This window comes from Mercenaria mercenaria, chromosome 15 (genome assembly GCF_021730395.1).
Source record: "Mercenaria mercenaria strain notata chromosome 15, MADL_Memer_1, whole genome shotgun sequence".
Taxonomy (NCBI): Eukaryota; Metazoa; Mollusca; class Bivalvia; order Venerida; family Veneridae; genus Mercenaria; species Mercenaria mercenaria.
Genome location: NC_069375.1, coordinates 50,826,123 through 50,853,030, shown reverse-complemented (window position 1 = coordinate 50,853,030; position 26,908 = coordinate 50,826,123). Strand labels below are relative to the sequence as shown.

Genomic DNA, 26,908 nt, shown 5'->3' with positions numbered 1-26,908 from the left:
GCAAATTTTCTTCAACTCTATTTTCGGCAGACGACAATTAAACCAATTTGTACGGGCAGTAAATTAAATTGCCATAGTTACTGCAAATTTAATTATCTTTAAAAACAAAGTATAAACTGACCTAACTGTCGACAATTTCAAAATATCTTTAATCAGGATCTAGGTTAGATCTATATGTGTTTTTAATCTGAAATGAAATTGTTCGAAGCGAAAAAAATCCTCTTTTTTTCGAATTTTCAGAATTTGTAAAGAACGCGAATTTGTTGAAATATTACAAGCCAGATGTTTTTAATAGTCTTTTTTTTTACCAATTTAGACAATTCTGGCATACTAAATGTTTGTTTTGCACATTAATTAAAAAATATCGGGAAACCCAGTCCTGTTTCTATTTTTAGAAGCATGGCCGATACGGACAAACTAAAAAAATCAACAAATAAATTTGCTTGCATACTGTAATTAGCGTAGGTAAGAACATTCTAAACACTTAAAAATTAGTATATTTATTGAATTAAGCATCAAAAACTTGTTGACAAAAAAGCTGTAATTCAATAGTGTGCATAGATGCCAAATATCACGTATTTTCGCGACCTTATTGTTTTTTAACTTTTCGAGCAATAGGAGAGATCGTGTTTGTATACAAATCCGTTGTACATTCTATTTTTAGAACTGATAAGACATAGATCGGGTGGGCAGACACCGAGCTTCCATGTTTTTTTGTTAACAGTGATGTTTTTCTAACGGCTTAAACTTTTTTAAAACACAAATGATATCAATAATTTTTTGATCAATGGAAAGGATATAAAACAAGCAATTTATTGATAACTTTCAATTATTATTTCGAAATAAAATGGATTAATTATGAACGCTTAACTTACAGTGTTTTTTCTAAAAGTTTGGAGCATCGCTACGCCGCTATTAAAACCTTATGTCATTTAAAGCGGTTATTCATTTTCAAAAGATATTTAAATAAGAAAATATGAAAATCGTAAGCATTTCAAAACTTTTTGAATTTTTAAAATCCATAAATAAACGAAAACGTTATCAGAAATTAAAAATTCCGATCCCATACACAAACGATGAAAAAATATTTGTTTTGCCAACCACCAGATAAACAGGTCGATGGCTTAGCGCAATACTGGTCCAAGTGACATTTTTTCACAAAATCACTTTTTTACATATTTTTATATACTAAGGTCAAATACACAGTCTGTGAAAAAATTAGGGTAATTTACCCTTTTTTACCCACTTTTACCCTCAAGAAACATATAGGTCTATCTCAGAATGTTGGTTTTCATCACTGCAATAAAAGTCTAACTTGAGTTGGACTTATATTGCACTGAAAATTTTGTTTTATGACAAGTCGAACTTGAGTTGGACTTATATTGCACTGAAAATTTTGTTTTATGACAAGTCTAACTTGAGTTGGACTTATATTGCACTGATAAAATTGTTTGACTTTACCAGTATGCTTTAGTTAAACCTATCAATGAACAAAAATGTGATTTCTTTCCAATTAAGTACTGCATAAGTAAGTATTGAAATAAGAGCAAGAAGTGCTTGATAATTTTGATCAAGAATTACAGCCAAAACTTTTAATACTAGGAGCAGGCAAATGGTCTGGCAAGTCCATCTAAAATTTCTTTTTAACTCTCTTATAAAATTGAACAGAAGCTGAAGTGAGTCCACCGCCAATTTATCGATTCCCTGAGCTGAAAGTGGCCAAGACGGACAAATTTGATATGAGAAAAAGAGCCTATAAGTTTTCCTTTGTGATTAGATTTTTACCCTACCAAAGCTGGAAATTCAAACTCAAACCATTTTCCCTGGTTATGCTTTTGTTATTCCAATTAAAACATTACAAGCAATTTTTTGGTGCTATAGCAAAACTTGAGTTTGTAGTAAATACCTGGGTATCATTTAATTTTTAACATATATTTTCAATAAATGGATTTAATTGAGAATGTAGTGATGTATAAAATATTTTTGTTCCATTGTTGAAATAAATAATGGTCTAAGAATATTTTTCCTGGCATAAATAGTTTTGATTTATTACATCAGATTAAGATTGTGATGCATAAACATTTAGCTACACAAAGTTTTTCTTGCTAGCAAAAAAGATTGTTTCTATTGTATGTATAAGAATTATGCAAAAGATAATGTAACACAAGGCATAGCATTATCAAGCACTACTGCTATGACTGAGTGCCATTTTTAGCTCATTTGATTTTTGATAGAAATCTACGAGGTTTTGTTGTCACTTGACCATTTGTGTTGACGTTGGTTAAAATTTTTGTTTAGGTCCACCTTTTCTCAAAAACCATAAGAGCTACAGCTTTAAAACTTTGCACACTTGTTTGTCATGTAAGCCAAAAACCATAAACCCTGATATGCATTTTGTCAAAATTGTGGTCCTTTTTGTAAGAAAATTTTGTTAAAATGTTTGTTTAGGTCCACCTTTTCTCAAAATCTGTAAGAGCTACAGCTTTGAATCTTGGCACATATATGAATCATCATTAGATGTCTATGTAGGTCAAGAACCATAAGTTTGACATGCATTTTGTCAGAATTACCAGTATCTACCAATTTTCCTGATTAATTTCTGCTAAGACTCTTTTTTTGCAAAAGTAGGTTACCGTAGTATGCTCACTTAAGTCGTTAATTAAACAATTTCTTGCATTATGCAGAATTTTCTTAGAAATCAGTACTTTTTACAAAATTTCAAAACTGCATGTTTTCACAATTTGTTTTTACCAAAATATATTTTGCATGTTTTAACAACTCATTCCTAAAAGTTAAAAAACTCTGCAAGAAAATGTGCAGGAGGCCAAGTAATTTGGTCAGCAAAAACCCTGGGTCTGAGTCAAAGTCCTTCAGCACATTTATCCGACCCTGTACCATATGGTATCAAACATAATGACTGACTTGGTTACGACACCTGTAATATGAAATAAGGCACTACCTCAATCAGGAATCTGTCCGACTCCTCATATTTGTACTGATTTGAAAGACGTTGTGGTTGGGACAAGTTGCATGGACGCTTATAAGGCACAAGGAAAAAGCGTATTTTACAAAAAATCCAAAGTCAGGCGCTCTGTGCACGTGCCGGAAAGACACATTATTTAATTCGATGGTAGATATCTCATTTGGTATATCGCATGTTACCATAGAGGGATCGATTCTGATTTTCGTCCCTTTGCGGTGAAAATCGGTAGGATCGATTCCCTAATAAATTCATATGACTGAAATTTGAGGCTGAATTTCAGTATAGTTGAGAAACATGTAATGTAAATCTGGAAAAAAAAATGTAAACAGCTTGGTTGCTCAGTCGGTAGAGCATAGGAACAGTATTCTAAGGCCACAAGTTTAAGCTTCAGTCTGGTTGCATATTTTTCTCTCATAACATCTTGCCATAGCTTCACCTCAGAAATGATGACAGCTCCATTTCCCTAATGAATAAGTAGCTATGAATAATTTGTTTGATTTGCAATTTAGTTTTATATATTAGGCTTTATTGCTGTTGTTGAATTCCACATTTAAGGATTGGAAGTGGACTACCGGTAATTGTAGGATATGTTATTAGTTGTGTTTTCATACAAGTTTGAAGATTCTGTTGCTTTCTCTGAAATACAGTAATAGTACTTGGGTCCTTGTCTGTATGTTTAATGTGCAACACCCATTCCCCTATTTTAGTTGTACTGAGGTGCCTAATTTCCCAATTCCAACAGTGCATTTATACCCTATTTCCGTTGTACCAAGATGCCTATTTTCCATATTTAAGTTTTACTGAGGTATCTATTTTCCCTATTCCAGTTGTACTGAGGTGCATTTTACCCTATTACAGTTGTACTGAGGTGCATTTTAACCCTATCTCAGTTGTACCTAGGTGCCTATTTCCCTATTTTAGTTGTACTGAGGTTTCCAGTTTTACTAAGGTTTCTATTTTGCCTATTTCATGTATACAGAGTCTGAGGTGCCGGTTTTCCCTATTTCAGTTGTACTGAGGTGATCTCTTAACCTGCGCCCTGTTTTTTTTTCTGGATTGTTACAATTATTTTTTTATGCCTTATCTGAAGGTATATCACAAATTTGCCACTAGAAACATAGCCGCAATAGGAATGGCCAGTTGAAAACCAATTAGTTTTTGTCTAAAATATTTTGGATGGGCAAGACAAAATAATTTTTATCTTCATCTCCTCTCTCAAAAATATAATTATTTTGGGTATAATTACAAAAAAATGTTTTCTTTTCAGTGTAATAGAAGTCCAACTGCAGTTTAATTAGCTCTGAAACAGCAAAAATACAATGTGAAAATGGTCTAACTCAAGTTGGTCTTGTATTGCACTGTAAAACTGAATGCAATATCGGTCCAACTCTCAAATACACTATTTTAACTGCTTTTTGCCAAAAAATAAATTTAAATCATAATTTCTTAAGGCATTTTATGCCAACATGTAAATTTATATTTTTTCCATTCCAAATAGCTTTTTATAGGATCAGTTTTTTGTCTCTCCTGAATAATTTTAGAAAATTTAGTTGGACCAGTATTGCGCTAAGCCATCGAGGTGTTGATGCGTGACGTCAGGGCGATCTCTCCTATGTAAGTGCAGTTATGGTCAAAAGAATCATGAAAACACTTTTGATATGTATAAAGAAAAAGTATAAACATGAATGATACTCAAAGACTTTCCATTGTGTGCAGCTGTGTCCATATTGTGTATGCATGAATGGGGCTAATTGAGCAATTGCCCAGTCCATAATGTCAGTCAATATCAACCATTTCAGCTGCCTTACACAAACTAAATATGTGTCCTGTAAATGCCTTCAAAATCCATCAGAATATAGCATTTTAAACATTTATAGTGGGACCCCACCACCAATATTTGGAGGTAATTTCCCTGAATCCCTGATTCCCACACCCTCTTTAGGGGCCTACTGCTTTTTAAAGCAATTAAGAAAATATATGTGTTAAAACTTATCATTTTTATTTTTATAAAAATTGCACGCAAAGATCCGCATCAATTTTGGCTATTAATTTTTCATAGGTTAATAAGTTGGCTATTATTTTTTGGAGGCCAGTGTGAGCCCTGCCTATGGAATAATCATCCACCTGACATTCCCTTCCTTCCAACCTTTGAGCATTCATTGCCGCTTTTGCAACATTGAACATACTTCACCATAACCTTGCTCTTTACCCGTTTTTATCTTTTAAATCCCTAATAAATTTTCCTTTCCCTTTTATTTGGCCCGATTTTTTTTATTTTCTACTAACAATCTTTGTGGCTTAACAACAAGTTGACACGCATGAAAAAGTGTACATCCCTGTAAAGGGTTTGACAGTAAAGAAGGATAGATAAATCTGAAGCAGACAGAATTAGATACCTCTGATTTTTATGGGCAAATCATCGATTAACCCTTATCATGCTGGACGCGTTTGATTCTGCCTTTTGCGACATGTGTAGATGATGATCAGCCTGCCTATCCATGCAGTCTGATCAAGATCTGCATTGTTCGCCATTCAGTCAGTATCTTATTGGTAAGCACCCCTTTTAACAGTTAATGGTATTGTCCAAATTGAAAGATGAACAAGTTCATTATAGAAATTTAGCAGGGTTGATATGTCAATTTTAACATATATTATTTCAATAATACAAAAGTTCTGCATCTGCATCCTCCATATCCCAATATTTATAGTCATGTACTACTCCTCTAGCTTAAATTGATGTTTACAAATCGTATTGAACGGAAATGATTAAATTTTATCATTGGCATCATCACAAGGTATGAAGTGCATCGCATGTCGTCTGCTGCAAGAAATATTTGGCGATGTCTATATATGTTTCTCATAATATGTAATGTTTATATTACGGTTCTCTGATGCACTTTTGGATACAACATAATTATTTTTTTTTTTTGGCAACCGAATTTAAGAATGCACTGTACATTTCACCTCATTTTTGTATGTCACTATTGTTCTCAGAGACCGAGGATTCACTTTTTTTTTACTCCTACACTAAAGAAGGTTTGCTGACCTGGCATTGTAACAAAATTTAAAACTAACTCTTTGCAACTTTGCAGAGAAATAATCACAGTAAAACCACATCAACAGCATCGTAAAATTACTCAAAGATTCATAATTACGACTAATTATCACTTTTTCTAAAAAGTTAATCTTGCCAAGTAATCAGTACATGAGAAAACAATCAAGTTACTTCAAATAGTTTATAAACTGTTGGTTTAAAATCAGAGATTGCTAGCTATGCAAACATGCAGACAATCACATGCTGTCCTGTCTGGCATGTGTAGTGCAAATGGGCAAGATTGGCTATAAAATGGGACTAATGATGACAAGCGGGTAACTCGGCCCACTAATACTGCTCTCTGAAATTTACCGAGAGTTTAACCTTGTGTATTCGCAGGTGTTTGTAAACAAATTAATTATGGAGTTAAAGCTTACGTCCCACTGCAGAAACAGGCGTCCACGGACTCCTAAGCTTCAAAAACACGCGTATACTGGGACCAATTACATGCGTACAGGAACGCCGAATTCGGCGTTTCCGAGAACCCTGCATATACCAGAAAACATTCCCAATGGATTTCATTGGGGATTTCTAGTAGAAATATGATGAATTAGTTTGGACGTGACTGGACAGCAACAGTCAAAGGTTAATTGTCCCGAACTGGTGAAATGTCCTATTATTTGGACTACACCCTCCTTCAAGTAACCACTAAAACCACTGAAATACATTCTATGACATTTAATCAAAAATCATTGATTAATGTATTGAAACTGGAGCAAATGGGAGACTACTTACCATGCTAAATTTCTATAAAGAACTTGTCCATTTGGACAGTAACATTATCGCACAGTTACCTGAATCAGTGGGGCACCAGAATTGGTGTATTTTGTTTAAGCATGCGCTTTGTTTGAACAGGGAGTCATAGGACATAAGTTTTTGCACTGGTTGTGAAAACTTACTAACTACATCACAGCTGTCAAACTTAGCAAAAAGTGATAATGATTTAAAATACCCATGTGTAAATTTTCATGAATTTCGTATTACTTTTTACCACTGATACAAAATCCAGCGATTTTTTTCCTTCTTTATAAAGGTCCTGTAAACGGACCTTTTCCCAATTGAAAAAAGGTATCTTTTTTCCCAATTCTCATCCAAAAATTCCCAAAATGACCCAGACAAATTGACTGTATCGTATAAATTTACAAAACGCTCGAGGCCGAGAACGAAAAACCTTCATTCTGACGTAAAAGAATAAACCCCGCCCGCCGGTATTTTCCTTAAAAAAGACGGCCCGGTTTACCAGGGCATTCAGTAGACCCGAGGTCCCGGGTTTTGACCCAGGAAAAACTGAGAAAAACTCGTATTTGACCCGCTCAGTATATGCCTCGAGCGTCGGTTTGACTCGTGAAAATTTTTTGATGCGTCTAAGTTCGAAAGTCCTGCCCCTTGTCAATCAAAATCCCAGAGAATTTCAATACTGTTTGCCGGCACGAGCGGAAGTATAGCAGGAGGCGGAGCATCGTATGTTAATTACCTACTGATAGATGTCAATCACACCACGCCCCGACTGACACGTGATCATCTCGCGGTTTGTAATTTAGCACAATGCCGTGTCATTATCAACGGTGTCTATTGATAAATGTGTAAAAGTTAATTGATAAACAATGCAGCCTTACAGTATCGTGTTTGTACCACTTTTTAATTAGCGGTATACAGCTTATGTTGTATTGTAATATGTCTTGCCAACTTAAAATAACTACAAATTGGATAATTAAAATCATTATTTTGTGTCCTCGAACAGGTGCCCGTTCAACTTTCAGTTGCTTTTTTATTGTTTAACGCTTAAGCGTGACTAAAATTCACTAACAAATTTGACAATATCAACCGACAGAAAATAAAACTAAATATTGTGAATTTAAGGTTACCAGATTAGAATAATTCACTAATGGTTAATCAAAAGATTCGATCCGTCGGCCATATTGGTTATTTCGTCGCCATGGAAATGAAACGAACATATCAGAGAATATCCGAAATGGAAGTGTACATTTCCCGTATCGTACCGTATAGCCGCTACCCAGGACAACCTGAGTTTAATGTTTGATAAATGTCTCGTGTTTTTTTTTTGTAATGGTTGGAATTAAGCTCCTTATAAATGTTTCTGCTATCTTAAGCGCCGAAAAATAATTAATTTTGGTTTTCTGTATTTAATTTTCTTTATGTTCGGGGCATATTACATTGTACCTTTTTATCTGTGCAGAAATGCTTTTATGTGATTTTAGACAGCCAAAGTCCAAAAAAAAAGTCTTTCTAACTTACTACGCGAATTCATCAAAGTAAAGATGCAGTCTTTTACCTTCTTGTTTTGAATATTTTAGAGCACCATTTGACGATATTTTGCCATAATTGATCGGATATTGAAATGTTTGTTGTTACGGTTGGATGACAAAGTATGTTACAGTTGACATGTCAATGTCAGTTTATATATATGGTTAGAAGACGAGCCTTTGTCGTCAATATGACTCGGACTAGTAATTGATCATTGTGAAAGGGAAAATCATGTTCTCCGTTTTCAGATGCCGTTTCACCGAAAGCTTTGAACAATGAATATCTGGCGAGATTTGTGTACAATTTTGGCATACCGAAGAATATTCCTCCGGCCAATAATCGATAGCGGTCAGATTTTCTATATAGAAATAAGAAGGGCATGTACACATTTTACTTTATAACAAAATTACTAAAAATAAGAAACCTTAGGTGCAAAAACATTACCAAAGTTCAACATTTGATTCATCACTTGGTATTTTTAAATAAAATTTTATCTTTATTTTTGATTCGTTCTCAACATGATATTTAATGCCATCATTTCTGCCTTCTATTTTCCATATAAAATGTGTAAAAATCTCATACATGCGTTTCTTAAAAGCAATTTTTTATATAAAACCATTGATATGAAAGCTTAGGTGCAAATACTTTCCTACTCTCATTGAATTTATCTTTTGAATGATATTTATTTCATTTTTGTGAAATAAAAATTTGATTCGTTCTCAAACGGTTTATTTCCACTAATTTGGAAGAAAAATTAACTTCAGCGCGAAGTTGTTGTTGTAGTGTCATATGCAGACGATATTATTCAATATGCCGCGTGCGTATTAACATGCGGTATTGTGATTCAAAGGTTAAAGTAATGATTTAATCAGTTAAGTTAATTTGTGTTTGAATGTTTTATTCCGGTAGGTTTTATCTAATGTAATTTTTCTTCGCGAGTAATTCATTTTTTGTTAATATCACAAATTAACAACATATGAAATTCAATTAAACATTGCAATAAATATTTCGGTTCTGAAAAGAAAGAGATACCCATTTCTTCTTATGTTGTTGTTCTCATCTTATTTCATATACATTTAAATATCAGTGTCAATTATGCAAATTTTGCCAATTAAACATTAAAAGAGAAAGCTTTTCTATCGTCCCTTGGATCACAAATGAAAACTGTCGGTATTTTTTTCTACTCGGTTACAGTACAAAAAGGTAAAACAGACAGAAGTCCTTCAGTTCTGTCATCAAATAGCACATGCCTATGTGAAATGGCGTCTTCGTTGCGACCACATTCTTGTATTGAATATGTTTTTGCAATGTAAATAAAGTATCTGCATTTAAAACAGAATTAATTTTTTACTTCAGTAACTTTATAATTATTTTTGTTTTTCGTGAAAATTTACCTGGTTTCATGATCTTTTCACATCATAAAAGTCTTCGTGATTTACTTACTTTCATAATTTATTGTACATGTTCAATTCAAGATAACTTTACATGAAACCATTTCTATACTGTAATCTTATTGAATGATAGTTTATAGAAGTAATAAAACATACAACACGCGTAAATCCTTTTTTAACGGACCTGTAATAAAATTTGCCAAGGAGCGTTAAAACAACACATATGTTTACAACACTGATAAGGCTATAATTGCGTTATTAATTACGGGTATTTTTTTCTTTTTTCTTTTTGCAAAATACCTGTACCACGCCGATTGCCACTATCTTTTTTTTTTTGTTTTAAAAATTACAGACATACCATAATTTCCAATTCATTAAATTTCATTTTTTTCCCAATATGTTAAGAATTACTACACCTGTGTTATAGATGGTGATCAACTGTTTAAAAAAGAAAAAACGAAAATAAACTTATGTATGGAATTTTATGACTTAAAAATGGATGTGACATTAAAGAAGCAGACTGTTCGTACCGGAGGACGGACGTTTTGGCCACGGACGTTTTGGCCCGGACGTTTCGGCCTAGGATCTTTCGGCCTAGGACGTTTTGGCCAAAAAAATTGTTGAAATAGGATGTTTTGGCCAATTTTTTTTTTGCAAAATATGCAAATTCTGATTTTGATATTACTATTTTATCGTTATAGTATAATTGATCATTTTTTAAAGAAAAATTGTGATTGTGATATTTTTTCTAATTGTTTTAATCAGTGCAATTATTTTATTTATTGTCACACTTGTAGTACTGATAAAGTTCAAAAAGAAATAATTAATAAGTTTAACACATTAATTTATTGTGTCTTTATTGTAACACTTGTATTGTATTGATCAACAGCAATTTTATTATGTTTGTTGTTTCACTTGATAATTATTCATAACTTTATCATGACATCACAGTATATTAGGGGTTCTAATTGACCAATCAGAGAGCTGCATTTTCGAGTACCTGCCAGTTTCCACTTGGGTATAACAAAATATATTTACAATGAACATATAGTGACTTTAGAAATAAATATCACACTATTTTAGAAATCAAATTAAGACTTTTCACTGCACATGCCCCATATGATGCTACAAACAAAAAAACTTTGAAGTTTCGTTGAAATATTATATCGATTTAATACCATTATTTTAGTTAAAAGTTTGAGATTTTACACAGGGAGTCTATGATAAAGTCCGAGTAAAATGTAATCAATACCCAAGTGAAATAAGTATCATTCTGCAATGTTTTGGACATGTTAAAATTATGAATAAAGTTTGTTTTTGATCATAAACATCAAAGAAATAATCTCCAGAAAATATATTTTGCATTCTATGGAACCAAAATTTATTTTTGGCCAAAACGTCCTACCCCCAAAAAATGCCTGGCCAAAACGTCCTAGGCCGAACGATCCTAGGCCGAAACGTCCGGGCCAAAACGGTAGATTTATTTTCTGTTTAAATGCCAGTCTATAAATATACATGAATGAGAAACAAATACAAATGTACCTCATATCTAAGATGAACTCTGCCTGACCTAGCTTGTGACGTAACCACGGGCTGGAAAACCTTATCATTGACACAGACACTTGGGGTCTGGAACCCCCAACCCCTCCAGCCCAAACTACTACGCACATGTATATATTTTTATCATCATCATTGTATATCCAGACACAGACTATAATCACACAAGCAATATTAAACTTATTTGAACTAATTTGAAAATATATAAAATCTCTCACTAGCTGTATTTTTAAGCTAGTGGGAGATTATATATATTTTCAAATTAGTTCAAATAAGTCTAACATTGCTTGTGTGATTATAGTCTGTGCCTGGATATACAATGATAATGATAAAAATATATACAGGTGCGTAGTAGTTTGGGCTGGAGGGGTTGAGGGTTCCAGACCCCAAGTGTCTGTGATCATTGATAGAACTTATATGATCTAAATGGTCAGTGTGAATGGATACAGGTTGAATCAGAACTGTTTGATCATTGAAAATTCATCCGCATTGTTCATGAATGGGACTATTTTTGTGTAGTAGCACATGGAACATCCTTTGGATGTGATTTGGAATAAAATAAAGATGCTACATTGTATGATTGTCAGAAATACACTTGTAACTTTGGTAGCGGGGTAAACCCGCAACCAAAAATAATAAAAAAAACTTCCCGCGATCGAACACCACATGAATAAACAGAAAACAACTGAAATTTTAGAACCCAAAATATGATCATGTTACTGTTTTCTTTCCGTTGTTTAAAAAAAGAATATGATAGCTGTGGGCATGAGGACACGAAATATTGAGAGCGAAATAACAAAACTTTGTGACCGAAACACGAAATATTATATTGGCAAAATGTCTTGTACGTGGGTTTGAAACGTTGTGTCATCATTATTTGTCGTGTTTTATTTTCAGTCTTCGCCCGGAGCGCATGACAAGAGAAGAAGGCACAACTTGACAAATCGGCAGTTTTTTCGTCCTCTCATGTCCTTGTACACGAAGATAAATGAAGATAAGACAATTCAACGGTTTCTCTTTCTTACGTGTCTTCGTTGTTTCTCCACTTTCCTGAACACACGAAGGCAAAACAAATATTGCTAGTTTAATAGGCACAACTTACAAATCGGCAGTTTTTCCGTCCTTTCATGTCCTTGTACACGAAGATAAATGAAGATAAGACAATTCAACGGTTTCTCCTCTTTTTTACGTGTCTTCGTTGTTTCTCCACTTTCCTGAACACACGAAGGCAAAACAAATATTGCTAGTTTAATAGGCACAACTTGACAAATCGGCAGTTTTTACGTCGTTTCATGTCCTTGTACACGAAGATAAATGAAGATAAGACAATTCAACGGTTTCTCTTTTTTACGTGTCTTCGTTGTTTCTCCACTTTCCTGAACACACGAAGGCAAAACAAATATTGCTAGTTTAATAGGCACAACTTACAAATCGGCAGTTTTTCCGTCCTTTCATGTCCTTGTATACGAAGATAAATGAAGATAAGACAATTCAACGGTTTCTCTTTTTTACGTGTCTTCGTTGTTTCTCCATTTTCCTGAACACACGAAGGCAAGACAAATATTGCTAGTTTGTCGTCTTTTCGAGTCCTCATGTCTTCGCCCCGAGTACAGGAAGACACGATAAAATCGGTAGTTGGTCGTCGCCTTTCTATACATGTACAAAGTATTCTAACAAGTGTAAATAAAATGTACTGATTCTAACTTTCGACATATGCATCTTCGTGTAAGAATATAAACCTTTCGTTTACAACCTTTGAAGTATGCCCCGATCACATACATGTATGTGTTCGTGGCGAAGGCACTGGGACACGAAAGGAAGACAAATTGCCGATTTATCGTGTCTTCATGTCTTTATGTACTCGAAACAAGGACACGAAAGGACGACAAACTGCCGATTTGTCGTGTCTATGTACTCGGGACAAGGACACGAAAGGACGACAAACTGCCGATTTATCGTGTCTTCATGTCTTTATGTACTCGGCGACGTGTTATATCCACCGGCAAGACAATTAACTATGCATTTTCGGTATTAAAACTCCCAAACTACCTGGATTTTGGTAGTTTGGTTACTGCAGTAGGACAAATAGCACGGTGTTATTTTACCACGTACGAGATTTAATGACCGCTGTGACGTAGGGCTTAGTTTTGGCCAAGGCCTAGCTCACGCCCTTACATCAAAATACTTGTTTGGTAGATTATGAGTTCTCTTTGGGCATGGATCAACTGCAACTTGCTGAAACAATAGATGTAATTATCAAAGATCATTTATTGCATATATATATATATATGTATGTATATCATGTCTAAATATAACAGTTACAGTTACAGTTTTTATTTGGCAAATCAGCAAATCAATGCCTTTGGCCAATTAACATAAACACAAATTGAATATGGCCAAGACATACATACACATACATAATACAGGCATATTTATATACATATTCAATATAACATGGAGTAGAGACTATCGTGATAGACATAGTTCTTATTTGTCGATACATTTGTACTACAAACTTAAGAAGCAGCTATGCGCTCAAGGGTTTCATTTCTACGCTTAAACGCATCCTTTAAATATTTTGCAGTGTTATACATAGATTTTTTATATGTAGAAGAAAGTATATTTACAAATTTTTGTATCGTTGGCCAAGATATATTTCCAAAATATTTTCTACGTATATCGACATAAAGAGGACAACAAAGCAGAAAATGGTATTCTGATTCAATACAATTTAAATTACACATTTTTCATATTCTTTCATTTCTAACGGTACCTACGAATCTACCTAATTCGATTTCTAACTTGTGAGAGCTTAATCTGAAACAACTTAATTCTTTTCTTAATCCTTCATTTGTTAAAACATCAATATATTTTTCAAAACAAAACTCTGTTTTGAATTTACTATAATAATCTAACTTTGACATTGATTGGACAGAAGCACGCCAGTTTTGAATAAACTGGTCGCAAATGCGTTGTTTAAACATTGGCAAATAATTTACATTATAATCAAAATTATTCCAAATATCACTATAACCAAGACTGTCTAATAAACGCTTGATGGATTTTGCCCAACAGTTATCGTTACTGTTATTACACTGTTCTATAAAAATTCTATACATAGGAGAGTTTGGATTTTGCATTATTTTTAACCAATATTTTAATGCTCTTTGTTTACAGATAACTGATAAAGGGAACCTTCCCAGTTCCCCATAAACTGCTAAATTTGGGGTCTGTTGACGAACTCCAAGTATTGTTTTACAAAACTTTATGTGCAACTTGTCAATTTCTTTAAAATCATAAATGCCCCACACCTCAGAACAGTATGTAAGAATTGGTACAACCATGGTATCAAATAAAGAAAGTTTAGTTTTCACATCTATTTGTACACGAGTGAATAATGATAATAAGCTACTATATGCCTTAAGGGCCTGTTCTGAGAGCACTTTAACAGCATTTTACATTACACCAGTATACAAAAAATCAACTCCTAAATATTTAAAATGATCTACAACTTCAATTTGTTCACCATTGATAAACCAGTTAAAATTATGGTGGCTTTTTCTTTTTTCGAATACACAAATTTTGGTTTTTTGAACGTTAATCTTGAGACCCCATTTTTCTGAATATGTATAGATAATATCTAACTGAGCTTGCAGGCTATTCGGATCAGTAGTAAACAATGCAATATCATCAGCAAATAACAACATATACATAGATAACTGGTTCAAATCATTCTCTGTTAACTTATTTAAATCTAAAGTAGTGCTTATATCGTTAATAAAGACTAAGTGCAATGAAGCAAATCAGTATTCATACAAACAAGTAAACAACCCCAGTTTATCATACTCGTCTATTCGACCTAATGTCCAGAAATTAAGTAATGAAAACTTTAGTACCAAATTTTCGCAAACAAACAATACACGCGGAGACTCTACACTAATTAAAAGCGCACCGATAAAAATACTGAAGATCGGAAGTCTTAATGTTTGTAACTACCCTGAATTTATTGATTTAATTAGTTGCTATGATATAATTTGTATAGAAGAAAGCAAACTTTTTTTTTTCTAAACCTAGATCTGAAAAGTATTTAAGAAAGTCTGGTGGGATCGGATTATTCGTCTGTAAAACCTATGTTGATTATATCGAAATTGAAAATGACTGCGAATATATACTTTGGTAAATGTGAAACATCTTTTCAAATAATTTGATGTATATTTTGCTAGGGGCAATTAATAAACGCCTACGCAATCAGGTTCTTCAATGAAGAAAGTATTTGTTGAAACGAATAACACAACTAATGCACGAGTATAATAACTAGGTTATTTGGTGATGTAATGCACACAAACTAATTACCTGACTAGTAATTATGATATTTTGGCACAAATGTTTGACTTTGAGAGACTTTATAAGTTAATCATCAAATCTGAAAGATGGTTTCGGCTATTTTAGAACTCAAAATTTAAAAACATACTATGGGGTCAAATGTTTGAAAAATCATTCAAAAACTGTATTGTAACGGAAGAGTCGGCATGATAATCCATTGGAACTGATTTCCCAAAACTCGGTATCGATTACCAGTGTAACACAAATGTTTGAATATTTTTAATTGAAGTGCTAGATGTCGACCACTATTTTCGGCGTCATTCATTGTTATCATTGACAATCGAAATTTCGAAGGTATCAAGAAAGTCCAGTAAGAAACCAGCACGAACGCTATCAGAATATTATAACCCAAACGGCAAAATCATTCTCATCATCGAGTCGTCAAATCCCAAGAAACCTCTGTTATTCCACGTTTACTTGGTGAGATGCCCCATCGTAATACTATGGAGTTTCAGCCAATCATTGTTCGCCATTAATATTGAACTGATCCGAATTGAACTTCAGAAATATGTAATACAAGATCTTGCTTACGATGGATAAAGACTGTATTCCATGTTGCGATAAATAAAGATTTATTCTGTAATCGACTGTTAAGAGTTACATCAGAATAATATATTCGTCGTAAATGACATGATCCTCGTAATAGGAAGACGCTCATGCATTCACGGACGATTTTATTGTTCGCTACGTTTGGGCGCGAAACGACGCTGATGGCTGACGTTTACTGAGTAACCAAACATAAATATCGCGAAGTGCCTAGAGGTTCATCCGGGAACCACGGTAGACCTCTGGTATGCGAGAATGCAGGACCATTTAAGCAGCCAGTTCGTTGAAAATATTAATACTTGCAAAATATCTAGCATAGAAATGCCTTCAGTTGTTTCTCGAAAAATGTTATAAAACATGAAATTAATGACATTGCTTCGGACATAGCCGGTGTAACATAAATTGACCCCGTTAAATTGACCCCAGGGTCCATTTTTAAACGATTCATGATAAATTAACGTTAAAATTGACCTTCCGTATTTAATGGCCACCACGCGTACAAATTGACCCTCGTTGAAGTGTCAATAAAGTCAGGTCCTATATCAACGTTGAAAATTAGTACCCTAAGCCGTTATTTAATGACCGACCCACGATAAAACTTTGACCATCGTTGAAAAGTGATCACTTGTCTGGTCAATTCAACGTTGAAAATTGACCCTTCCCGTTATTTAATGACCAACCCACACGTAAAAATTTGACCCTCGTTGAAAAGTGATCAACTATAGTCTGGTCATATTTCAACGTTGAAAATTGATCCTTCCCGTTATTTAATGACCGACCCACGCGTAAAATTTTGACCCTCGTTGAAAGTGATCAACTATAGTCTGGTCATATTTCAACGTTGAAAATTGACCCTTCCCGTTATTTAATGACCAACCCACGCGTAAAAATTTGACCCTCGTTGAAAAGTGAGCTATAGTCAGGTCATATTTCAACGTTGAAATTTGATCCTAATAATCTTATGCAATATGCCTATTACCATACAGATGAAAAATTAATATTTCTGTATTTTTTTCTCGGAACTTTAAGTAATGAACGTTTAGTTATACATTCGAGCGCGCCACGAGCTATAATGATACATAATTATTCATCGGCAATAACCCTGACTCTGCAGATACTGGTCAGAAATAGATGTTTTAACCCAGTTACACATCTTTGAATGCTTATTAATGAACTAATCATCTACAGATGGGTCATTTTCAATGTTAAGTTCAAAAGCTCTCATCGATTTGTGGCCGTTGGTTCGAGAGACAGTACTGACCTGGTTGTTTTTTACTCATAATTGTATCACTTGTGTGTCAGACAAAAAGAAAGTATTTGTTTTCGTATTTAACAAGAGAAATTGCCTAGTGTAAGGTAAAACACTATATCAGTTTTTGGTGAGCAATTTGGCAAAATATTTGGAAAACATTTCTCTAGTTAGATCAAACGAAACATAAAAACCCTTTTCAGATTTTGAAGAAATTATCCGATCGGGCACCTTTAATTCCATGCATTCAGCGGAAAGTAGGACACTTTATGACTTTAGCCGTTTTGTGACGTGGGCAATCTCGGTAACCGGATGAGGGGGATTATATTACCGACAAGTACGAAAGTTGCTGCAAGATGCAAAAAGGAAACTCCGCACCAAACAAAGCAGTGTATATATATATATATTCTTTATTATAGTCTCATCTGTGTACAAACAATACATGCACATAAAATAATAAGAACATTAAAAACAACAGTACACAGTCATTCAAAACATTAGAATTATAAGAGACTTTGTTATATAACACTATGTCTAACATTTACATGTACATATAATTACGATAACGATAAAACCAAGATGTTGTTGCTAATCACTTCTAAATGTGTATGTAGTACTGACAGAACTTGAGATGATATAACGATACTTGTGTCTTTGTTGTAGACCATAAGCAAACAGACATTCTGATGGGGTTTCAAGAATGTTGGAGAAAAATATTGTCTTTATAGAGTGAGCAGGATTTTTATTGTTGTCAATACATCGGATGTAAAAGCTTGCTAACATTAATAATTCAACGCTCTGAGTGGGACTCGAACCTACATCGGTGTATGGCAAGTGATTCGAAGTCAGGCATGTCATTTTGCGCAGTCTTGAAACACGCCATGTACCCGGATAATCTTAACTCTGTTCAGCGACCCTAACTCAGTGCCAACATGGCGGATGTAAAGCCGATACAACTTTGTTTTCTGTGTAATTACGATGTATAAAGGAATTTTCTATTGTTATATCTATCTCCATTGATCAAGTACATGTATATATTTATTTCAAAATGTATCATATTAAATATATCAACCATTGTGTTTTCAGGTGGAAAAACGACGAACAAGGCAACTTTTTCAATGAAAACTTTTACAAAAAATCTTTAAAAATACTTCTATGCTTTTGATGCCTCGACTATTTTGTTGTTTGAAATCAAAGATATACTGCTGTATAGGCCCGTTTACACTATGTTGTTAACCCACTACATGTTGACACAATACATGTTCAGATGTACCGACAGCGAGAAAAGGGATAAAAACCTAACTTTGATTTGATAAAAACCGAACTCAGTTTACATGAGGAATGGATAAAAACCTAACTTACACGAAATTGCGTGACGGATAAACACCTAACTGACTAGTATTCTATAGAATTAGAAATGAATGAGTTGACATGTACATGGTCTGATTATTGTAAACATTACTTTATAAGCGGTATTGTCTTCAAACTTTGTCATTAAATTTAAAAGATGTTATATGTATGCCCACTACAGTCAAATATTTTTTCATAATTTTAATATTATGCAAATAGCAATGTTTGGAAAAATCTGGATAAACTCTCAAAAATAACTGAGTATAAAAGTCAAAATTATATTTATATAAGAAATTATTTAATACCACCGATGTTCGAAGTTCTGTAGTCCCCAACCCTCTCTCCCTCCATCTCTCTCTCTCACACACACACACACACACACACACGCACGCACGCACGCACGCACACGCACGCACACACACACACACACACACACACTGTTTCAGAAGAATGGTGTTTGTTTCAAATCTTGTATATCGTGTAGTGTAAAATATTTTTATAGAGGTGCTAATGGAATATTTTTGATATTGTTTAAATTGGATTAGATTTATGATTAATTTTTAAATATGATATTTTTTCAGACGGTAATTAGGGAAGAAAAGTGTGTGTGTGTGTGTGTGTGTGTGTGTGGTGTGGTGGGGGAGGGGGAGTGATCCATGGACTGACGGGAGAGGGGTGTGGGTATCCTTACATTTTTCACTTGTTCACGGACACTTAAAAGTCCACTTCTCAAATTTCACTTGCTCTGATTTGTAATATTAAACCTTCATGAAAGCGCAAATAGACTGGAGATCGAGTTCTTTATTTAGGACAATAAAATAGAAAAGCATATCACAGTAACTGTGGTAAAAAAATAAGCTGTTGAAATATTTGCCTTTTAACGTTTACAAAAGTCTGAAATCGCGTAAGCAGTGTTCGGGATCTTTTGGGGTCATGTCCGAAACACTGCCCACGCAATGGTGCAAAGCCAGATGAATTCAGAGAAAGACTCTTAAAACGTTCCGACTTATTTTAGTCATATTTGCGATCTCTGTGTGCTTTTGATTTTAATTTGGCTGACTACTGGCTCAGATATTTCCTTTGGCAGTGACTTATTGTCTCAGCAGTTGGAATTCTACTTACAAACTTGTCATAATACTTTTTTTTAAAGTTGTTTACGTTTCTGATGTCTTTAAATGTCCTTTTAGTTCTCTGTGTGTAACCCTTGTTTTCCTTTTTTAGTTTTAGTTACAGAATGCTATATGCTGATGATGCAAATGTTTTTCTTCAGCTACTTTAAGTAGTTCTTATGTTCCCTTTAGCATGTATATGATTTCTACTTTTATGTTGTTGTGTTTTTAAATGTATGTTTTAAAATGTGACTCTTCTTATTTTTGTGTAGTGTCAGCTAATCTTTTTTTATGTTGCTTTAAATGTGCTAAATCTGTATGTGGTAAATTACTTTTTCCTTTTATTTGCAAGTACCTATGTGCTATTTTGTTTTAATGCGCTGTAACATGTATGTGATAATTTGTGATTTGTTTCTTATCTACTTAGAGCCAGATTCTTTATTTGCTTTAATGTGCTTTAACATATTTGCATTTTATTACAGCTGTTTTACTTATGTTGAGCTTATTTACATGTGTTTGTCGGAAAATAGCTTTAAGCTAGTGTTATATGTTTATACTTATCCGACGTTATCATAGTCACCGAGTTACAGTGTGCGCGAGACCTAGTCAAAGAACCTATTATCTTTATCACCTCCATACACTTGAAGCAACACACAATCTAAATGATATTTTATGTTTTCTCATTTTATACCTGAAAAAGTATGCTTGTCCGCGGACACACAGAATGAAAAATGCACTTGTCTGCCGGCAAAAAATCACGAGTCGGAGAAGTTGGACATAGGAATCCCACATCCCTGCAAGGATGGGTAGATCAAAGAACTTCGAGCATCAACAGTCCACAAAAAGCACAGACGAACAGCCGTTTTCATTTGGTTAGATGTTTATCCATTCTAAGTTTGTATTTATCCAGCACTGTTTCCTATACCAGTTAGGAATTATCCCCAAATTTAAACCTACCTCATAACCAATACAATTTTTAAGCTATAAAAATCAATTTCAAACTTTGATACTGTTAAACATTGTCAAAGAGATATTTATGGAACTAATACATTTAATAAGTAAGGTCTTACTGCAATTTCTGGTACTTTGAAACAGTCAGAAACATAAAACATGTTCATTTTGAAGACTTTTTTGAGTGCATTTTAATGAATTCCAGCCACATAATGTGACATTTCGATTGAAATATTTAGTACACAAAACATGTTATCAATACAGGATATTATGACTATCAAAAGTTTTACGCTAACATTGCATACTCACATAAAGACATGAAAAAAGACAAGGAAATTAACTACATACATCGTCTTTCTGTCAGCCATGTTGGCACTGAGTTAGGGTCGCTGAACAGAGTTAAGATTATCCGGGTACATGGCGTGTGAAAAGATAACGTTAGTGGTCTTGTTGGAAAATATCAGGGACATAAATAGATACACTTTTCCTGAAGATATACAGCAGAGATATTGAGAATAAAAACACCCTTGGAAATATCTGTTAAAATTTTACAACAGTCCGTTAGAAATGAGGGGTGGTGCATTCAGGCTTCCATAAACGAGAAAACTATAATACCCTTATTACACATATATTTGTTTTCGATTTTATGTTATTTGTTAAGACAGTGACTAGGCATCAGTGACTGATTCTTGCAACTTAGTGTCACATACGTAGGGGTTTTATGACTATGGACTATGAATACCTTAAGTAATTTTCGTGTTCACGAATGTGATGACCCTCTGTTTAAATCGTCGGCAAGGCGGGAGAAATTCGTCTGATAATATTTTTTTTCGTGACAAGTAAAATGTGAAATAGGTAACTATAAAAAGCATGTGGTCATTCTGAACAGAATTATAAGAAACTTATCTAAAAGCCATATCTGTACATTCTATAAATGAATTAAAACCGTAGATTATACACATTTGTAAAGTTAAACATCCTAATCATGAGATAAAATATTTCGAGCCTGGCATTAGGACGCATAAAGACAAGATTTTTCAATGTAAAAGAATAAATCTCTATGTGTTACAGAAATATCACTTACTAATATCTTGTTATGTTAGGAAAAGGTGCTCCTGTGTGGAAGTCTCACCCACCCACCTGTCGAAAATCATTGTGTTAAACTTTCACTGTCCAACCGCTTACCGTGGCCCAGTGGCTAAGGCGTCCGCCTTGGGATCGGGAGGTCGAAGGTTCGAGCCCCATGGGGACCGTTCGTCCGAGGAATGTTTGTCATGCGACTGGTTCCGAAAAGGCCGGTTCGTGAGCCGCGAGCTAGTTAAATGAATGGTTATCGACTTCTATCCGCCTGGCATAGTGGTAGGAGTTGGGAGGTAATTGGTACGCACTATAAAGGTGTCTTATAAGCCAAATTGGCCGGCCCTTTCAATAGGGGTGACACTATAATAAACAAGACCTTTACCTTTTTATAGATGATCTCGCCTACCTCGGCAAAATTGTCAGTTTGAGCCCGGACTCGGCCTTGTGAAATTATTTTTAAAGAAGCTATCCAGCAAGTCTGCGATAGTTTCTGGTTCTTTCCAGTAAGTGTGTTTCTCTACTACAAACAGATGATCTCCGACGTTTTACTTAATTTTAGCTAACCGTTAAAAATTGACCCCATTACTTATCAAAATTTAACGACTTATCAGGTCTCAACGACTTTTTGATCAAAATTTAATGTTGAAATGTTGACAGGATCAACTCTCAACGTTGAAAAATGACACATGGGGTCAATTTTCAACGGGGTCAAAATTTAATGTTACAGGTCGTCATATGAGAAACAGCAAATGAGTCCGAAGCGCAACTAATGGTCAAAGTCTAACAGTCATTGGATTTAATCGGCATTTGTGTGAACTTTCCCCAAAAAATAATGTAACATGCAAAAATCTCAACTTGGTCTCATTTCGGAATGTTTATCATATATATTGCTACACAGAACAGTTGTGCGGTGCAATGACCCGGCAACTTAAATGAACTCGTACAAAACATGTTTGACACAGTCTTACACAATTCACTCAACCTTTGTGATTTAATCAACGCGTTATTCCCGAGGCACTGTTCATGCTCAGTTCACTTAGCACGTGACTTTCGTGACAACATATTGTTATTGTTATTGTTATAGCCAGTCCGGGTTTTCAGAGAGGCGAGTCAACAAAATGGTATGTAATTTTTTTATTCTGTGTTTTCTTTTCTATTTTCTTTCTATTGCTGTCGTATTTCTTTTCTCATTTCTTCCGTTAAACGTGTAGATGATTCATTTTGTGGTTTTCGCCCATCTTAACCTGTGATTATCATTCAAATTCCTGTAAACGCAAGAAACTACTTCTAGAGAAATATCTAATACAACAGTTTGTTTTCTTAACACTGATTATAAAGATTGATTCCAAAGAATATTCATTAGCTTTAATGTATTTTAAATACTGGGAGTGAAAAGCCAGTCGTCCTCGAGATTTTTTTCAGCACGCATTCATTCCGTATAGGGATCGATGCCATTATTATGCACAAACTATACAGGTATTAGAGATGGTACCTAAAAAATTCAAATTCATCTTTACAGGGTTTTTTCAGAGTGAAATGATAGCTAAGTGCACCAATTTTCTAAATATATTTATGGTTTTCCTCTTCTGCATGTCAAAAATAGAAATATTTAATATCTAAAAAATGACTTTCTCAAAATATCTGAAGCAAAATGGACAACTCTTGTACTGACCGTTTTTCAAAGATTTTAGGACTTCCCCAATTATAGTCTATATCAAAAGCTCCCACAGCTAAATAAATTCAATAGAGTATAAAGTAAGTTTACACTACTTTCAACATTTTGAAAGAGCCTATACTGAATTTCCTTTTGTCTTTTAATAAAGTTAAATTCCAAGACTAGCCAAGAGTCTAAAACGCATGAAAAAATTCTGAGTGAAAGAGAATGACATGCTCTTTATTATAAGCTTACCAAAACCATACCAAAAATGTACCTTAAAGAAGTTATTAAAGATTTTATATTGTAAACAAACCCCTACACCATTTTACCCATCAATATTTCCCACTCATGAATGCACTCAATCCAGGTGATATAATTGTTGATATATTTGTAAATGAGAGGCCCCAACAAAATCTTTTTTCAAGTTGTGTAAACAGTTTAAGTTGTAAATTAACGTTGATATCTGAAGTTACCCGGTTCCTTTGTTTTCAACATAATTAAAACACCGTTTAGTTTGATTAGGGTAGTTGACTTGTAACGAAAATCATCAAATAGTGTAATCTCTATATGCTTTTTCACCATTTATTCGTTTTTCAAGGAAAGCAAGTGATCGTGCTAGTTCCCACCAGAGAATGTTTAAATTGAGAATTGCTTAAAATACATTACATAGAGTCTTTACCTATCAGCTACCTTAAAATGTAGTAATTACAACCACTACCTTAAAGCATTGTAATTATATTTGATGACAATGAATTTTTGTGTTACCAATTTAACTTTTTTTGTTATTTCTCATTGTTGGATATATACATTTTACATTTTGATATATAAATGTTGTGTAAACAAATGTATCACCATTGAGAACAATAAATAAATAATTTTGGCTAAAAGATCAAAACTTAATAACGTTTCTTAATGTCGTTAATTTTCTTCAAAGGAATTTATGCATTATTTTATATCATCTTCATGCATTACTAAACTTTCTATCTGGGCCTCACTACAATTTACAAAATAACTGTCTGTGTAAGTCATGAGAAAAGCGTGCATATTGTATATTGAATACAAAGGGGTTTAAACAAATGTAGGTCATATTTTGTCTGCCTGATAAGTTGTTTGAAAAAGGACCTATCTGATTTTTCTTTCACTTTTGACCAATGTTTAATGTTGGCTTCAGTTTATTGGTCAATTAAGAGTTGTCCCCCTTTGATTTATTTGGGTAGGTACCATCTCTACAGGTATGATGGAATTTTCACCTGTACTTTTTGCTATTGCCTGAAGTGAACGATTGCTATAGAAACAATCAAATTATGTATTGTGCACGTATTTTTTACTGGGAACATGTTTTATAAGTCTTATTTATATGACTGTGACAACAACTTGGCATCCATGAAAACTTGTGCAAAAAGGGACGCATGGCGTGGCTTACAACAGACTTCCGCTCTACTATTTAAATTGAGAATTAATTTGATAATATTGATTTAAAATAAAGTTATATACTGTTCTATTACACCATATGTTGTCAAACCATTATCTACATCTACGGAGATACTCCGAACAATCAATTTCTGATCATAACTGGGAGGTCGGGGCAGTTGTTAAAAAACATGTTGCAATGTTACATGATACATGATATTCATGTTGTTAAAAGAGTAAGAGCAGTAATATATACAGCTTGTTAAAAATAAAAACAGGATGATGACATTAGTACAATACAAGTCTAGGTCAGATGTGAAGCACTGAAGGTTCACACTGTCCTTGATATTATAAGGTAAGGCGTTCCAGTATCTGATTGTGCGGGGAAAGAAGGAGTTCATATGATATTGTGTTCCTGAAGATGGAATGATAAAGTTTAAATTTCTAGAGATTGTCAGGTGGTTATGATCTAAAGAGACGAGGTCGTGTGATATTTTATACAACATAATTAAAGATGCATGTATTCTCCTTTGTTCTAATGTCTGCCATTTAAGAGTTTCAAGCATTGATGTTACGCTGCTTTGGTATGAGTAGTCATTCATAACATATCTGGCTGCGGCTCTTTGTACCTTTTCTATCTCATATGTTACGTTTTTCTGCCATGGATGCCATATGGTGTTACAGTATTCTAATTGTGGCCGGTTGTTTTGTAGGCAGTTTCTTAAATATTACGGTTATTACATTGTACATTTCTTTTTATAAATCTGAGGGTATTACTAGCTTTTGAAGATGTAAATTCAATATGTTTTTCCAACAAATAGACAAATATCGTTAATTGGTTTATATTAAGGCCAACTTTTAACGGTAGTCATATCCTGGAATACAGATTCCGGGTCTTTCTATCGATTGCAAAGTATCATACAAGTATAAACAAATATTTTAAAACTGCCTTCATAGCTTTAACTGCAAGTAAGACATTTACTTTTAACAAATCATATTTTATTTTTTGCAGTTTTCCAGTTGCTATGGTGGCATTATTGCATAGATAAGAGACCATCCATAATTCAGTCACAAATCGACTGACGTGGTTTCAGATTTGGAGCAGGAAGGGTGTGTATTTTTTCCTTTTTGTTTGTCGGATTTTTGAGAAAAAGTCTACGCGGTATTGTCGTCACTTGATCGTTGGCATCGGCGTTTGTTAATTTTTAGCTCGACTTTTCGAAGAAAATGTAGAGCTATTGCACTCGCCCCAGCGTCGGCATCGGCGTCGGCGTCGCCGTTGGTTAAAGTTTTTGATAAAGTCAAATATCTCTGTTACTATCAAAGCTATTGACTTGAAACTTAAAATACTTATTTACTATCAAAGTCTACACCAGGAGAAACAATTCTCATAACTCTGATTGAATTTTGACAGAATTATGCCCCTTTTTAACTTAGAATTTTGGTTAAAGTTTTTGATAAAGTCAAATATCTCTGTTACTATCAAAGCTATTGACTTGAAACTTAACATACTTATTTACTATCAAAGCCTACACCAGCAGAAACAATCCACATAACTCTGATTTGAATTTTGACAGAATTATGCCCCTTTTTAACTTAGAATTTTTGGTTAAAGTTTTTGATAAAGTCAAATATCTCTGTTACTATCAAAGCTATTGACTTGAAACTTAAAGTACTTATTTACTATCAAAGTCTACACCAGGAGAAACAATCCCCATAACACTGAATTGAATTTTGACAGAATTATGCCCCATTTTAACTTAGAAATTTTGTTAAAACTTTTGATAAAGTCAAATATCTCTGTTACTATTAAAGCTTTTGACTTGAAACACAAAATAGTTATTTACTATCAAAATCTACACCAGGAGACACAATTCCTATAA

General features: G+C 33.9%; 2 long non-coding RNA genes across 10 annotated transcripts in view; both read left to right on the top strand.

Annotated features, from left to right (window-relative positions):
• The first annotated feature begins 373 nt into the window (after window positions 1-373).
• LOC128548659 (uncharacterized) lies at window positions 374-19,931 on the top strand. 2 transcript variants are annotated; one of them, XR_008367208.1, is made up of 3 exons: window positions 374-465; window positions 17,672-17,859; window positions 18,132-19,931. It is a non-coding gene; the product is annotated as an uncharacterized LOC128548659 (long non-coding RNA). The 2 variants fall into 2 exon arrangements; XR_008367207.1 differs by having other exon boundaries at window positions 380-465; window positions 18,555-19,931.
• A 244-nt stretch (window positions 19,932-20,175) lies between these two features.
• The window catches only part of LOC123554334 (uncharacterized), a 39,132-nt gene continuing 32,399 nt past the window's right edge, over window positions 20,176-26,908 (top strand). For 7 of the 8 annotated variants that reach the window (XR_006687000.2, XR_008367204.1, XR_008367201.1 and 4 more), the window contains exon 1: window positions 20,176-26,135. This is a non-coding gene — a long non-coding RNA (uncharacterized LOC123554334). The remainder of the gene's footprint in view (window positions 26,136-26,908) is intronic. The other variant, XR_008367200.1, reaches the window with a different exon arrangement.